The 13,461-nt window shown below is 45.9% G+C and overlaps 2 long non-coding RNA genes and 1 pseudogene across 3 annotated transcripts in view; 1 reads left to right on the forward strand and 2 right to left on the reverse strand.

Annotated features, from left to right (window-relative positions):
* Window positions 1-630: 630 nt before the first annotated feature.
* LOC101828411 lies at window positions 631-1,561 on the reverse strand (annotated as a pseudogene).
* A 1,824-nt stretch (window positions 1,562-3,385) lies between these two features.
* The window catches only part of LOC121140967, a 39,042-nt gene continuing 28,966 nt past the window's right edge, over window positions 3,386-13,461 (reverse strand). Inside the window, exons 4-6 of one of the 2 annotated variants that reach the window (XR_005877934.1) lie at window positions 13,233-13,360; window positions 7,090-7,161; window positions 3,386-4,015 (exon numbers count right to left, since the gene is read on the reverse strand). This is a non-coding gene — a long non-coding RNA (uncharacterized LOC121140967). Of the gene's footprint in view, window positions 4,016-7,089; window positions 7,162-9,722; window positions 11,992-13,232; window positions 13,361-13,461 lie in introns of those variants that run through there. The other variant, XR_005877935.1, reaches the window with a different exon arrangement.
* Window positions 7,528-13,239, forward strand: LOC121140968. The gene is made up of 4 exons (XR_005877936.1): window positions 7,528-7,709; window positions 8,283-8,400; window positions 8,521-8,679; window positions 12,507-13,239. It is a non-coding gene; the product is annotated as an uncharacterized LOC121140968 (long non-coding RNA).

Consider the following 13,461-nt stretch of genomic DNA (forward strand, 5'->3'; position numbering starts at 1 on the left):
TAAGGATTTTCAAGCTTATATGCCCTAAGAATAAGCTGTAAGATGTGCCCTACCTAATGTTTGTTGTACCATTTTTAATGCAATGTCTGCCTTCTTTAGTAAGGGTGAGGGAAGAGCAGGATCAGGAGCGCCCCTCCACCTGCAGGATATCAAACAGAAGACAAAGCCGTCCAGTGGAGAGTCCAAGGCTAGGTCGGATCCAATTGATATATCCGAGCAGTTTCTGAAAATCATCTAAAGTTTTTATTTGTTCAACCCTAAAGTCATTTTTTGAGGTCTTAAAACTAATGGAGGGGACACTAAAGGCAAATCGTACAATCATTAGCATGTAAAAACCCATCTTTCAGGATTCCTACCAGAGTGAGCCAACCCGGCTGTGCGGCACTCGTGACCATCAGTTTTACTGACCTCTCTCAAATCCCGTAACAGGCGGCGCCATTTTCCTAATTTTTGTGAGTGGAAGGTTCAGTGTGTCCAGCTCACGTTGGGGAGGGATGGAGAAGGAGGGGACAAAGCAGAGCTAGCTCTGAGCAGCTGTCTCCTGGCCCGTGAGCTCGGGGGCCCCTTATCACAGCTTGGCACCCGCTCTGAGCAGCTGTCTCCTGGCCCGTGAGCTCGGGGGCCCCCTTATCACAGCTTGGCACCCTTGGAAGGTTTTGAGGACTGCCGCTTATCTGCCCCCTCCTGTATGGTGATCTGTAGGGCCTGTGTCTTCTCTTTATCCGCTTGGACATAATCTGTCTTCTCATCCGATGTGACAGATGATGTGAATAACTTGAAGTGAGGGCTCGGGCAGCCCGGCTTGGAGGTCTAGGGCTAAGTAATCCACATTGACAGTACTCTTCTTTGGAGCTGGGGTGTTGGTGCCGCTGGGGACAGGCGATGCAGACGTTGGGTTTTGCATAGGGACATAGCTCTCCTCGATGTCTCCTGAGTCTGTGCTGGTGATGTTTTGTGTGGAGATGGGACAGCAGCACTGGGAGGGGCTGGAGATAAAGGCGTGGTTGACCCTGGACCAAGACTTGGTGACAGGTGACTTGAAAGGGAGCTCGTCGATGACAGACAGCATCGTTTCTCAGGTCAAAGGGTGTTGGCTTTGCTTTCCGGTCAGGCTTGAGGTTGAGATTAACTGGGGGTGGGTGGCTGGATCTCACTTCCTGGGTTGGGGCCTCCATGAATAAGAAGGGCTGTGGATGGGTAACCTAATGGTCAAAGTGATGGGGCCCTGGGCTCATGGGCACATAGTTGTCACCAGAGCTGGCACTGTCTGATCGACCTACGATAGTTGTCCCTGGAGATTCAGCAGACCAGCTGGTGCTCTCTCTGCCTCATGTTGGGTACCTATAGGTCTCACAGGAAAAGCTTGGTAGAGTCGGCTGTTGTCCATTGCAGGTAGGGTATTGCACTTGGGGGTAGTAGCAGCTACAGATCTGTTATTTTCGCTGACTGGGGGCCTTTGATGGGGGCTGCCCCACCAAGGTGTTTCTGTCTGACTTGCCTGACTTGGCTTGGGGGGCTGGGGTGGAGAAGCTATGGCTGAGTCTCCAGGGGGCGGGGGCATGGCACTGGTCTGCAGGGAGAGCAGGTCCCTGGACTGCACGCTGAGTGAGAAAGGCCAGCACAGCCAGCACCTCCTGCACTTGCAGCAGCAGAGCAGCAGAGGGAGCACAGTGACTCCCACATCAACTCCATGCACCACAAGACCAAGCTGTGCCAACCATTCCAGGAGGGCAGCACATGCAAACAGGGGGAGCAGTGTCAGCTCGCACAGGGCTTCCAGCTGTGCAGCCTCCCTGACACCCCAAGTACACGAGGAGCTGTGTTACACACACTACACAGCACCAGCTTCTGCCACTTAGCCCGCGCTGCCATTTCATCTAGAAAGTAGAGGAGGGGTGGACAGTGGGGGTGACGTGGGGTGAGGTCCAGAAACCAGCAAGGTTTGGCCCAACCTTTTTGGACACTCCACCCAAGCCTCAGTTTCTGGGGCTTCCCTTTGGGCACCACCATCCCATCGGCATAAGGGTCTGGAGTTGGCCCTGCAGCCCGACAGCCCCACTTCTCTCATGCTGCCACTGGCCTTATCCTGTTCCTCATCTGCATATCCCCGCCCACCCACCTCAGTGCTCCATGCCCTCAGATGCCCCCAAGGTGCAGTACCTAGGTGACTGCTGCAGTAGTGGTCACTCTGCTCTATGTCCCAGGAGCTGGGAGGACGTGCTGGTCCCCAGAGACCCACGCTTGGCCTGCCGGCCAGCCTCCTGTGGCTACAGTGCCTTTGCCATTGACTGTGGAGCTGAGCAGCCTCATCAAGCCATTGGCCATCTCCATCCACAGCTGTGCTTGGGTCAAGGACTCCACCTGCTACCACAGCCTGCTCAGTGCCTGGTGGGCCCCATGCTGCCCACTATGCAACCCCCACCAGATTCCTGCACATCCTTTGTCACCATATGGCTTCCAGCTGCTGCCCTGTCTGCCCAAGTCACATGAGGTCCATGCTATCCCCAGCCCCAGGACCCCCTGTTGGAATGCTGCAGTATTCTCAGTTCATTTTGTTATTGTTGCTGTTGTTGTTGTTACAAAGTCTCCCAACCAAAAAGGCCCAGGGCCAGATGGTTTCAGTGAAGAATTCTACCAGAATTTTTGTCTTCAAATGGTTCCACACAAAAGAAACAGAAGGCACATGACTAATTTTTTTCTGAGACTACAGTTACCCTGATACCCAAATCACACAAAGATGCAACAAAGAAAGAGAATACAGACCAATCTCCCTCAGGAACATTGATGCAAAAATATACAATAAAATACTGGCAAACTAGCCAGGTGGTGGTGGCACACACCTTTAATCCCAGCACTCGGGAGGCAGAGGCAGGTGGATCTCTGTGAGTTGGAGGCCAAGCCTGGTCTACAGAGTGAGTTCCAGAACAAAGAAACCCTGTCTCGAGAAAACAAACAAACAAACAAAATATACTGGCAAACTGAAACCAAGAACAAATCCAAACAATTATCCACCATAATTAAGTAGACTTCAGCCCAGAGATGCAGGAATGGCTCAACATAGGAAAATCTGAATATAATCCAACATAAACTAAAAGAAAAAAAATCCCATATCATCATCTCATTAGATGCTGAAATGTAAATATGACAGTCTTACCAAAATCAATATACAGATTCCATGCAATCCCCTTCAAAATTTCAACAAAAAATTTCACACACCTTGAAAGAACAATACTCAGTTTCATTTGGAAAAAAATGCAGGACAGCAAAAGCTGTCCTGTACAATAACATGATTTCCAGAGGCATCACCATCCCTAACTTCAAGCTCTACTGTAGAGCTATCGTTGTTGTTTTGCTGCAGCGATGAACCACACACCACAAAACTCAATAAAAGTCTCCTGGAGTTTATTGGGGTAAGGGAATGAAGTGGATGGGGGGTAGGTGTTGGCCACAGAAGGGATAGGAAGGGGACAGAGGAAAGGGTCCGGACAGGTGGGAAAGCTTGCACACGTATGCACAGTCCTTATGCAGTCCCGTAACGTGTGTCATAGCCAGGCAACCCAGGGCCGTATATTCCCACTTTTATTTAGTAGTGAAAAGGTGAGGAGCTAGGCATGGCACGTCAGGTTAGGGAGTAAGGGCGTCGAGCTCTCAAGACTGCTTCCTGCTGACTTTGGGGATGTCGACCGTCTGTGGGGGACCTGAGAAAGCTGGGGTGCCCCAGGTCCTGGGGTAGCTGGTTGTTTCATCGCAGTCCAGGCTGTGTGGGACTCTCTGGAACCTCTTAGACCTGGGAAGACGTTGGCAGAGCAGAGGGCAAGGTTAAGTTTAGGGGAAAAAAGTGTTCTTAGTTTCTGGTACTTGAGGGGAGGAGGATCTTAAGGTGAGGGTTCCCTAGGGGGTCCCAAGGTGAGGGAAGGGAGTCCCAGGACCAGGCAAAGGTTGGATAGTATCTATCTGGAGTGAATCTGACCTGTTTGGCTGGGTCCAATTCGGCTCCCTGGAACTTACAAGAATCCTTTGAATTTGTGAAAACATAAATTTTAGACACATTAGCATTTCCATTGTTTATGACCTACACTGAAATTTGCATTGTAGAATTGGCAGTATGATGTCAGAAATGATTTGGTTGAAAGCATTCACATTTTTAAAACTGACAGATATCTTTAACAAAATGAAAAGTACCTTAATTTTGAGCTTACAGTTATGATTGTATAGTGGTATACTATGGTGTTTAATACCCTGTCAGAGTTGGATTAATGGCTTATCAGAACTTTTTGATTACTGTTAAGACTATGAACAGCAGAGAGAAATCTGCGATGTTTTATTCTTTTGAATGTCTCAAATCGCTTTTTTGTCATCCCTTGAGACTTTTTATGCTCAGACCTTCATAACTTGCATACTCAAACCTTTACACATCTTACACTTTCCTGTCTTCACACAGACAAACCTTAAAACACCTGTTCCGAAATCTGCTTTGTGACGGTTGGAGCCTTGGCTGCTGCTTTAAGCTGGCAGAGCTACCAGTCATCAAAAGCATCAGAGTTCTTGAGGATAAAATTTTCCTGAATTAATGACTAGAGAGTAACAGATCAATAAAATTGAATCGAAGACCCTGATATGAATCCACACACCTTATTTTTGACAAAGAAATCAAAATTTTACAATGGAAAAAAGAAATAACCTTCAACAAATGGTGCAGGAAATATTGGATAACTGCACTCAGAAGAAATCAAAGAGGTCAATATCTACCACTCTGCCTTGACTCAAGTCAAAGATGAAGCAAGACCTCAACATAAATCCAGCCACACTGAGCCTGATAGAATAGAAAGTGAGAAGTAGCCTTGAGTTCCTTGGCACACAACACAACTTACTGACTAGAATACCAATAGCAAAGACACTGAGAGCAACAATTAGTAAATGGGACCCAAAAATGGACAAGCTTCCATAAGGCAAAGGACAGCGTCAATAAGACAAAAAGTCAGCCCACAGAATGGGAAAAGTTCTTCACTAACCCCACATCTAACAGAGGACTGAACTCCAAAATATATATAGAACCCAAGGAAATAGATATTAAAATACCAAATAATCCAATTAAATATGCGATACAGATCTAAACAGAGAATTCTCAACAGAAGAATCACAAATGACCCAGATACACTTAACGCATAGTTCAACATTCTTTGCCATCAGGGAAATGTAAATCAAAACATCTCCATGATTCCATCTTACATCTGTCAGAATGACTAAGACCAATAATACTAATAACAGCTTACATTGGAGAAGGTGTAGGTAGGAGAACACTCCTGAACTACTGCTGAGAGTGCAAACGTGTACAGTCACTTTAGAAATCAATTTGGCAGTTTCTTAGAAAACTGGGAATCAGTTTGACTCAAGACCCAGCTATACCAGTCTTGGGAATATTCCCAAAGGGTGTTCAATCATACCACAAGAACACTTGCTCAACTAGGTTCATAGCAGTGTCATTCATAATAGGCAGACCCTGGGAAAAAACTAGATGCCTTACAACTGAAGAATGGATAAACAAAATGTAGTACTTCACAAAACTTAAAGGCAAATTAATGCAAGTAGAAAAAAAAGTATCCTGAGTGAGGTAACGACCCAGACAAACAAACATGGTATATTCTCCTTATAAATGGATATTAGGTATAAAGTAAAGGAGAACCAGGTTACAATCCACAGCTCCAGGGAGGCTAGTTAACATGGAGGACTCAATGAGGAATGCAAAGATTTCCCTGGAAAATGGAATTAAAGAGTAAACTAGGGGTGGGGGACAAAACAGGGACTAGTAACATGAGGGCTTAAGTTGGATGTCTTGGGCCCCAGAAGAAGGGGGGAAGTAATGAAAGAGATGTCTTGATGGGGGCATTTCAGGGTTAGGGAGAAGCCTGGTATGAAGTAAACTCCCAAGACTCCACAGGAAGACAGTAGCTAAGACTCCTATCAAAGTTGGAGATGGTGTCTGAACTGGCCATCTGCTATAATCAGATGAGTGACTACCCTCATTGTCATTAGGGAGCCTTCACCCAGTAATTTATTGAAGCAGATGCAGAGATCCACAGGCAAGCACTGGGCAGAAAGCTGGATGTCCTCTTGAACAGAGGGAGGAGGGATCATATGATCCAGTGGGTGGGGGTCAAGACAATGATGGAGCAGCCCACAAAAACAACTGAAGTGAATTCATGAGAGCCTACTGACTCTGAACCAACATCTAGAGAGCCTGCACAGGACCAAACTAGGCCCTCTGCACGTGTGTGACAGCCTTGCAGCTTGGTCTGCTTGTGGGGCTCCTTGCAATGGGATGGACCAGGATCCCTCTACAGGACTAGACCTGTCCCTGGCACTTTAGATGGCTTTAGGTAACCTACTTCTCATGTTGGATGGCTGTGCTCAGCCTTGATGCAGGAGGAGAAGCTTGACCATGCCTCACCTTTACGTCATGCTTTGATTACACCCATGAAAGGCCTCCCCCTTTCTGAAGGGAGGAGTAGGAGGAGTGCATGGGGTTAGACGGGAATAGGAGGAGGAGAAGGAATGAAAATTGTGCCTCAAATGTGAAATAAATGAAAAAATTAATAAAAATATGGAAAAATAGAAATTAGAAAAAGTTTAGAAATTTTCATTACTTCATAACTCAGTTTTTATAGTCTAAAAGTTTTGTCAAAGTTCTTTTCTCTCAATTTGGCCATTTCCGTTTTTAGTGTATCTCTATCCTTCATGTGAAAATTTATACATAAGGTGATTTAAAATAGCCAAAGGATCAGCAATGTCTAATTGATTTGATTTATCAAGTTCAGACTATAGAGCTATATACCCAAGAGAGGGGACACTCTTTTGTGGAGTATGAGTAATTTGGGTATAATATATATAGTTGTTATCCTTTGCAGAAGCATCATATAAAAGCATTAATACTAATGTCTACTGAAATTTTAGTTATAATTTTATGTATAACTCATGGTGTATTATAAAAGACTCTTCAAAGTGGATCCTTTGGAGAGTGATCTCCTCTATATCCCAAGTACTGTGCACAAATAATGCCAGTGATCACCAATGTGAAGCAAGTGAGCTTACCTACTGGCAACATTATTTCTGTAGACTACCAGCAGGTTGTTTAAGAAGATTTCGTCTCAAGTCCATGCTTTCCTGTAAATGAGGAGATGCTGGTAGTTGTGGATGACTGTGCCATAAATGAATTTCTATCATACCATTACCTTGTGCACATATAATTTCAGTAGGAGATAAGAATTAATTCCCCATATGGAAGATACTAAAGGATTTCCAATCATTCAAAGATCTCTGGTTTTGAAAGAAGGACATGCTACAGAGTTTGCCTTGTGTCCCAGCAGAGATTCCTGGATAGGGAAACCTGACTTCTGCTGAGTTAAGAGGAAAGCTGGTTAGCAGGGAGGCCATGTTCGTTTCACATGACATCAGCGGCCTCTTCCCCAAACATTCTCTTATATCCTGGAGACCATGGAAGCCTGTGATGTCACCTGTGTTGTAGCAACACCAACTGCCTTTGGTGAGGCCTTCAGTGCCCTTAGGGTTCAACAATGAACATGTTGGCAAGACTGAGGAATCTCCTTAGGAGAGAAAATGGAGAGGGAAGACAGACCAGAGAGAGGCAGAAGAAAGCTGACCTTCAGCCTCAGTTTAAACCATCAAAAAAAAATGGTTCAAGAGGAGGAAGAGTAAGTCCTGGGCAGGAGATGGGGAGCTCCCTGGAGAAGGTGACCTTCCGGTAATGGGGCACAGGAACTGGAGTTTCTGGGAAGAAACTGGATTTTGCTGCCTGACAGGGCTCCTGGAAGATAAGGATTCTAGGGTAGTAATTTTTCTCTCCTAGAAGCCAGGAATTGGCAAGGCAAAAGCTGTTGCTGGGAGCTCTTGACTGTCAATCTTACAGGACAGTGAGGGTTGATGGAGGGCCAGCATCAAAATGAGACCAGCGTGTGGGGGGGGGCAGTGGAGTGTGCCCAGCTCCAGGCATGGCATCACTGTACTTCAACGCCAGGGGATAACTTTAAGTACTGTGCCCCTTCTCTGTGTGCCCTGGTTGTCAGTGACATGACTTCATGAATCTGGTGACCATGTTCTGCACTGGTATGGCTTCTCCACCTGTAGCCATGTGCTTGGAGTGACGTGTCAGGGTGTTTGGGGTACCTCCTAGCTTCTAAACCCGCGGACTTGTGCATTCTGCAGGCAAGTTGAATGGAGACTCTGCAGCTGTGAATAAGCCTGAGGAAGTTTTTTCTTTCTTTAAGGGAAGTATGTGCTGAGGGGGCAGGAGAAAGCAGCTGGCTGAGACATGCAACTACCTTCAGAGACGGGAGAGCTGAGATCCCCTGGAGGGGCTTCTCAAGCCTGAGTCAAAATCCATCGGTATGTCACTGAGTCAAAGGCACAGAACATTTCTCAAAGATTTTTTTAGGGCCCAGAGTGATCTGTATATCCTCTATGGCTTGTCACAATGCAAATTGACTTGTGTTCATCTCCCCACAGGGGCTGCTGGAGAGCCATCACTCCCCTCAACTCTCCTCACCAAAAAGGAGTTGAGCACGAACTGGAAATTCTGACCAGTCAGCTAGAGCAAGTCACCAGAGAAACAAAGGAGCTGTGAGATTGCCTCATCTCCATCACTGAAGGATCCAACGACAACAGGTATTCATTGTTTCCAATGCCATGGGGACCAACTTGGTTCCACAATTTCACCCTTAGTTTATTTCATCTAAGATCTTAGCTTCTGGGTATCTACATTTTAAGGGTGTTCCTTTGCCCAACACCGTATCTCTAAATGCTCCATCAGAAGCAGAACCTGAAACCTGGCAGGGGTGAGATGGGGACAGACTATTACTGTTTCCTCCAAATGAAAACCAGAGCTGGAGCTTGAGTCACATAACTCAGAGATTGTGACAGAAGTGTGACTTCCCAGGATGCACATGGACAGATCCTGTCAAGTGGCAGCTTCTGTGATGAGTTATCTTCTGTGAGTTTGTGATGATTGTGTGTGTGTGTGAGTGTGAGTGTGAGTGTGTGTGTGTGTGTGTGTGTGTGTTTTCGAGACAGGGTGTCTCTGTATTGCTTTGGAGGCTGGAACTCAGCTCTGTAGACCAGGCTGGCCTTGAACTCACAGACATCCGCCTGCCTCTGCCTCTCGAGTGCTGGAATTAAAGGTGTGCACCACCAACACCTGGCTGTGATGATTCTTTATGTGTCTGGCAAGATTGGGTGATGAGCACTACATGGAGCAGCTGGAGAGCCCTGTCACACATCTCAGTGTATGATGACAGGGCCTGGGACATCCCCGCACATTTTGGTCCTCTCTGAGAAGACACACCTGCAACTATTTATTGAACATCCCTTAGTAGCATCTTCTTGCTCTCTGTCTCTCTCTGTCTGTCTGTCTCTATCTCTCTCTCACACATAGAAACCCACACACATACAGAAACACACTGTGGTGCACTTGTCTGAGTGTTGGTGCATTTGTGCATGGTTTCTCCCCTAGACCCTGCAATCAGGGGTCTATGGTTGGACATGAGGGGTTTCCTGTCTCACAGATCCCAGGTGATACCCGTGATCAGCACTGGGATCCTCACTTTGAGCACTGCAGTTCTGCCAGTGTGCTCAACTTAGTGCCATTGGAGAGTTTATAGATCTATCATGAGTTCCATTCTCCAAAATGTTGAGTCCCATCCACAAATATCCTCATGGAATGACTTTGGCCTCCATTGTGACAGGCACCAGGATTGAGAACTTATATTTTGAAGACAGAAGAAACATCCTACCAGTTTTTGGTGGGCATACCCCCTGAAGTAGACATTAAGGAATTAGTTTTCCAGCTGTTTCAACAGTCCTACTGAAAGAGCTCATGCAGCCTCCACCTTTCACCTAAACATCCTGCCTCTGTTGGCCTAGGGTCAGGACAACTAATTTAATAATCAATCCAATTACAAAGGAGTCAGGGTGTGGCATTCCATTGGCCCCAGTAGCCTTGTACACAGCTTGAATTCATGTGATCCATGAAAACGTTGTTCATGGAGTTCTTTGTTTCTAGGTCTATGCCCTACCAACAGCCTAATTCTCCAGATGGAGCATAAACAGGTCATGGCAGACCTGCATAGGTTGAAGAATGAGAACACTGAAACCTTAGATAAATTTGATGAGCTCGACAAGGAGTCACTCTTCTATTGGTTAGTGCCTGTCTTGCAGGGGACCACAGATCTGTGAAATGTTTGTCTCTGCCTTTTGTCTTCACTGGACTTCAGAGTCCACAGCTCTGTTTCTAGCCTTTATGCCTCGTAGCAAACATTCTTAGCAAGCATCTCTTGGCCTTGTGCCTCTGACACTCAGTTTGGCTAATTGTGAGACTGTTAGCTGCTTCAGTCCTAGACTTCATCCTTATAAAATCTAATACAATGGCTTTCAACATTCCCAGTGCTGTTAATGCAATTTGTTAAGTTTTGGCGAAATCCAAACCTAAAATCATTTTTCTTACTACTGTATACTTGTAATTTTGCTACTGTTATGAATCACGATGTAAGTATCTGTTATGCAGGATATCTGAGATGCCACCCATTGAAAGAGTAATTCCATCACCAAAGGAGTCATGACCCATAGTTTGAGGAACATTTCTCTAGGTAGAAGAACAAATGGCAACATGAGAGTGGTATCAGGCAGAAGCTTATTGCCCCCATGAGTCCTCTACACACGCTGGATCTCCTATCCTCCCTTGGAATGGAATCCTTCCCTACTTCCTGATGTTGCCCCGTTACCACAGTCAATTAAGGGCATTGAAGGATGCACTCCCATTGGTAGAGACACTTGGATTTCTTTTGTTGTTGGCATATTCATAAATAGTTTGATTCTTTCTGGGGTTCTGTGTTCTCTCCTTTTTGCCTCCTGAGTGTAGCTGGCGTGACTGCATTGACCTCTTGTCTCTGTCTCCTTTGGGAACCTGAGGACCAGTGGGGTTGATGGGTTATGGCGGCAGGGGTGACAGGAGGAGCCTGGCAGGGCTCACTATACAGAGAGTGTTTCCAGCCATCTGCAGCACAGACTCCAGATGGAGAAGACTCAGGGGCAGTATGTCATGGACAAGCCGAGTGAGGCAGGAGACCAAGAAGGTGCTGGGGGAATGGATCCTGCTGCAGTACTACTTGGGAGAACTGAAAGGGGTCTGTGAGGAACAGGAACAAGTCATCAGAGACTCCAGACCCAGGAGCAGGTGGTAAGAAAAAACAGCTGGGTCAGGGTTAGGTCCAGCACCATTTCCTCATGTAACATTACTGTCTACCCATCCACCCAAATGTGCTTTAACTTATCACTTTACTAGCCCTCCCACACAGGTTCATCCCCCTCACTCTCATGACATCCAACTGCTCATTTCTGTGTCCATGCATCAGTATTTCTGGGCAGTGAGTTTCTTGTAAGAATCCATTGGCAAATAAACCTTGCTGCTCTTCTTGAAGCTGCAGCTCAAGCAGGGAGATGGGTCAATGGCACTTCACACACTCACATGGCATTGTGATGGAGGAGTGCTATGTACTGACATGAGGGAGGGAGTTCCATCTCATTTTCTTTGCAGGGTTCGTGTGAGATCCCAGTGGGGGAAGGGGAAGCAGCTTGCAAGGAGGAGAGCCTACTACACATGTCAAATGAGTGATTCTCTTTGTCACCATGTTGGATGGCATGTGGCCTTTCTTCCTTCCATTCTCTGCATTCTCATTGAGGGACATAAGCTGTAGGGATGAGAGTCCCACCCTTGGTTCCTCTTTGATATAACATTGATATAACATTGGCTATCTTCTTTGTTTGACCATTTCCCATGTGAAGTGTTCTATAGATCTAGTAAGTTTAGTCATTGCCAGATGATCTCAGACTGATGTTTCTGCTGCAGGGTTATCCAGAACTTTCACAGGCTGTTGTGTAACAGGCTCTTGTAGAGAACCAGAATGTAGACTCCCATCTTCTATCCTAAGGAAAACAAGGCTGTTTTTATTTACTGAAAGACCCCCTGAAGAGCCTGTGTTCTCAGGCACACATCTGAGGAAATGTTGCTCCACCATGATAGGCTCCGTCTTGCCTATTGCCTGCTTGTAAGGTTCCTTTTGGACAGGAGGCATGGGCATGCCCCATGACCTTGTCCCATTGTCTAAGCTGCAATATTGTATTAGGAATATTCTGTGTTTGTCAACTATGCTGTTATCCAAGGATTTAATATGCTATTCCTTTTGTCACAATGTTGTCCCCAGACTGTTGGAGAACATTCTGTTCTTTCTCATAGAGCATATACATACAGTACTCAGATGAACATGTGACACTTGTTATATAGGCTGAAAATATTCCTTAGGGATACAAACAATGGCATCTCTCAAAAGATCCATGTTGAGTGTCAAGTACAAATGTGTTTTTGTGAAGTCACAGCTTGACAGCTGACATGGCAGAACCCCACTAAGACTGTGCTCTAACTGCCTTCCTTCCTCCTCCAGATCAGAAAAACTGCAGCATGAGTTAGAAAAGATCTCAGGACATGATGAAAGTCTCCTGCAGACAGAGAAATGTCACAGGCGAGTGACTCACAATTGTATCACATTTCCAGGAATCATGGCATTCGAGGGGTGGATTTTCATCTTGACTCTGGTGTCCTATGTGTGAACGGGCCCTGATTTTGTCTAGTCATTGACAGAAAATGGCTGCTTTTGGATCTGATTGCCTTTCTTTCTCTTACAGCATCTTCTCAGGGAACTGAGGAGGCTGAAGGAAGCCACAGACAACCAGAAACCGTAACATTCTCCATGACGGCATCAAGACATCATCAAAACAAGACATGTCCTTCTTACTGTAAACTCAGCATTGAGGGAAATATCAACCTCCCTGTAGCTGGTCTATCTGTAATCTTATTGATGTGTTGTTGGCTCACTATTTGTGGAGTAAAAAAACCACCAGAAAGAAGCACGATATACCAAAAATACCTGCCAAGAATTACTCAGTGCCTGGACATCCATCAGCGCTGGGACACAACAAGATGGAGTGAGGATGTATATCTGCTCATAATTACTCTGAATGTTTGTTGCTGAGAGCATTTGTCAGCTGATGAGTCCTCAGCCCTTCACATTTGGAGGGAAATCTGTCAAGAGAGACTATTGATGTCGTGCTGCCATCCAGACATCAAATTCTCATCCTGTCCAGTGCTGAAGCTACAGCATGTCATGTACCTGGGATGCTGAGGTCAATGCTCTACAGAGATGACAACTGTCCCTCGCTGGTTCTCATCATTTGTTCTTCCATTATGAAATCGACTGCAGATTCTCCTGTTTCACTGCCTTGATGGAAGAGAGCTGTCCTGAGAAAAGATTGAGAGAGAATGTCAGAGTGGCCTTTTATGTCTTTGGACAACAAACAGGTGCTCCCCATATACATATACATTTTTTGGTCTTGAGTAGG

The sequence above is a fragment of the Mesocricetus auratus genome, unplaced genomic scaffold (genome assembly GCF_017639785.1).
Source record: "Mesocricetus auratus isolate SY011 unplaced genomic scaffold, BCM_Maur_2.0 Super-Scaffold_100006, whole genome shotgun sequence".
Classification (NCBI taxonomy): domain Eukaryota; kingdom Metazoa; phylum Chordata; class Mammalia; order Rodentia; family Cricetidae; genus Mesocricetus; species Mesocricetus auratus.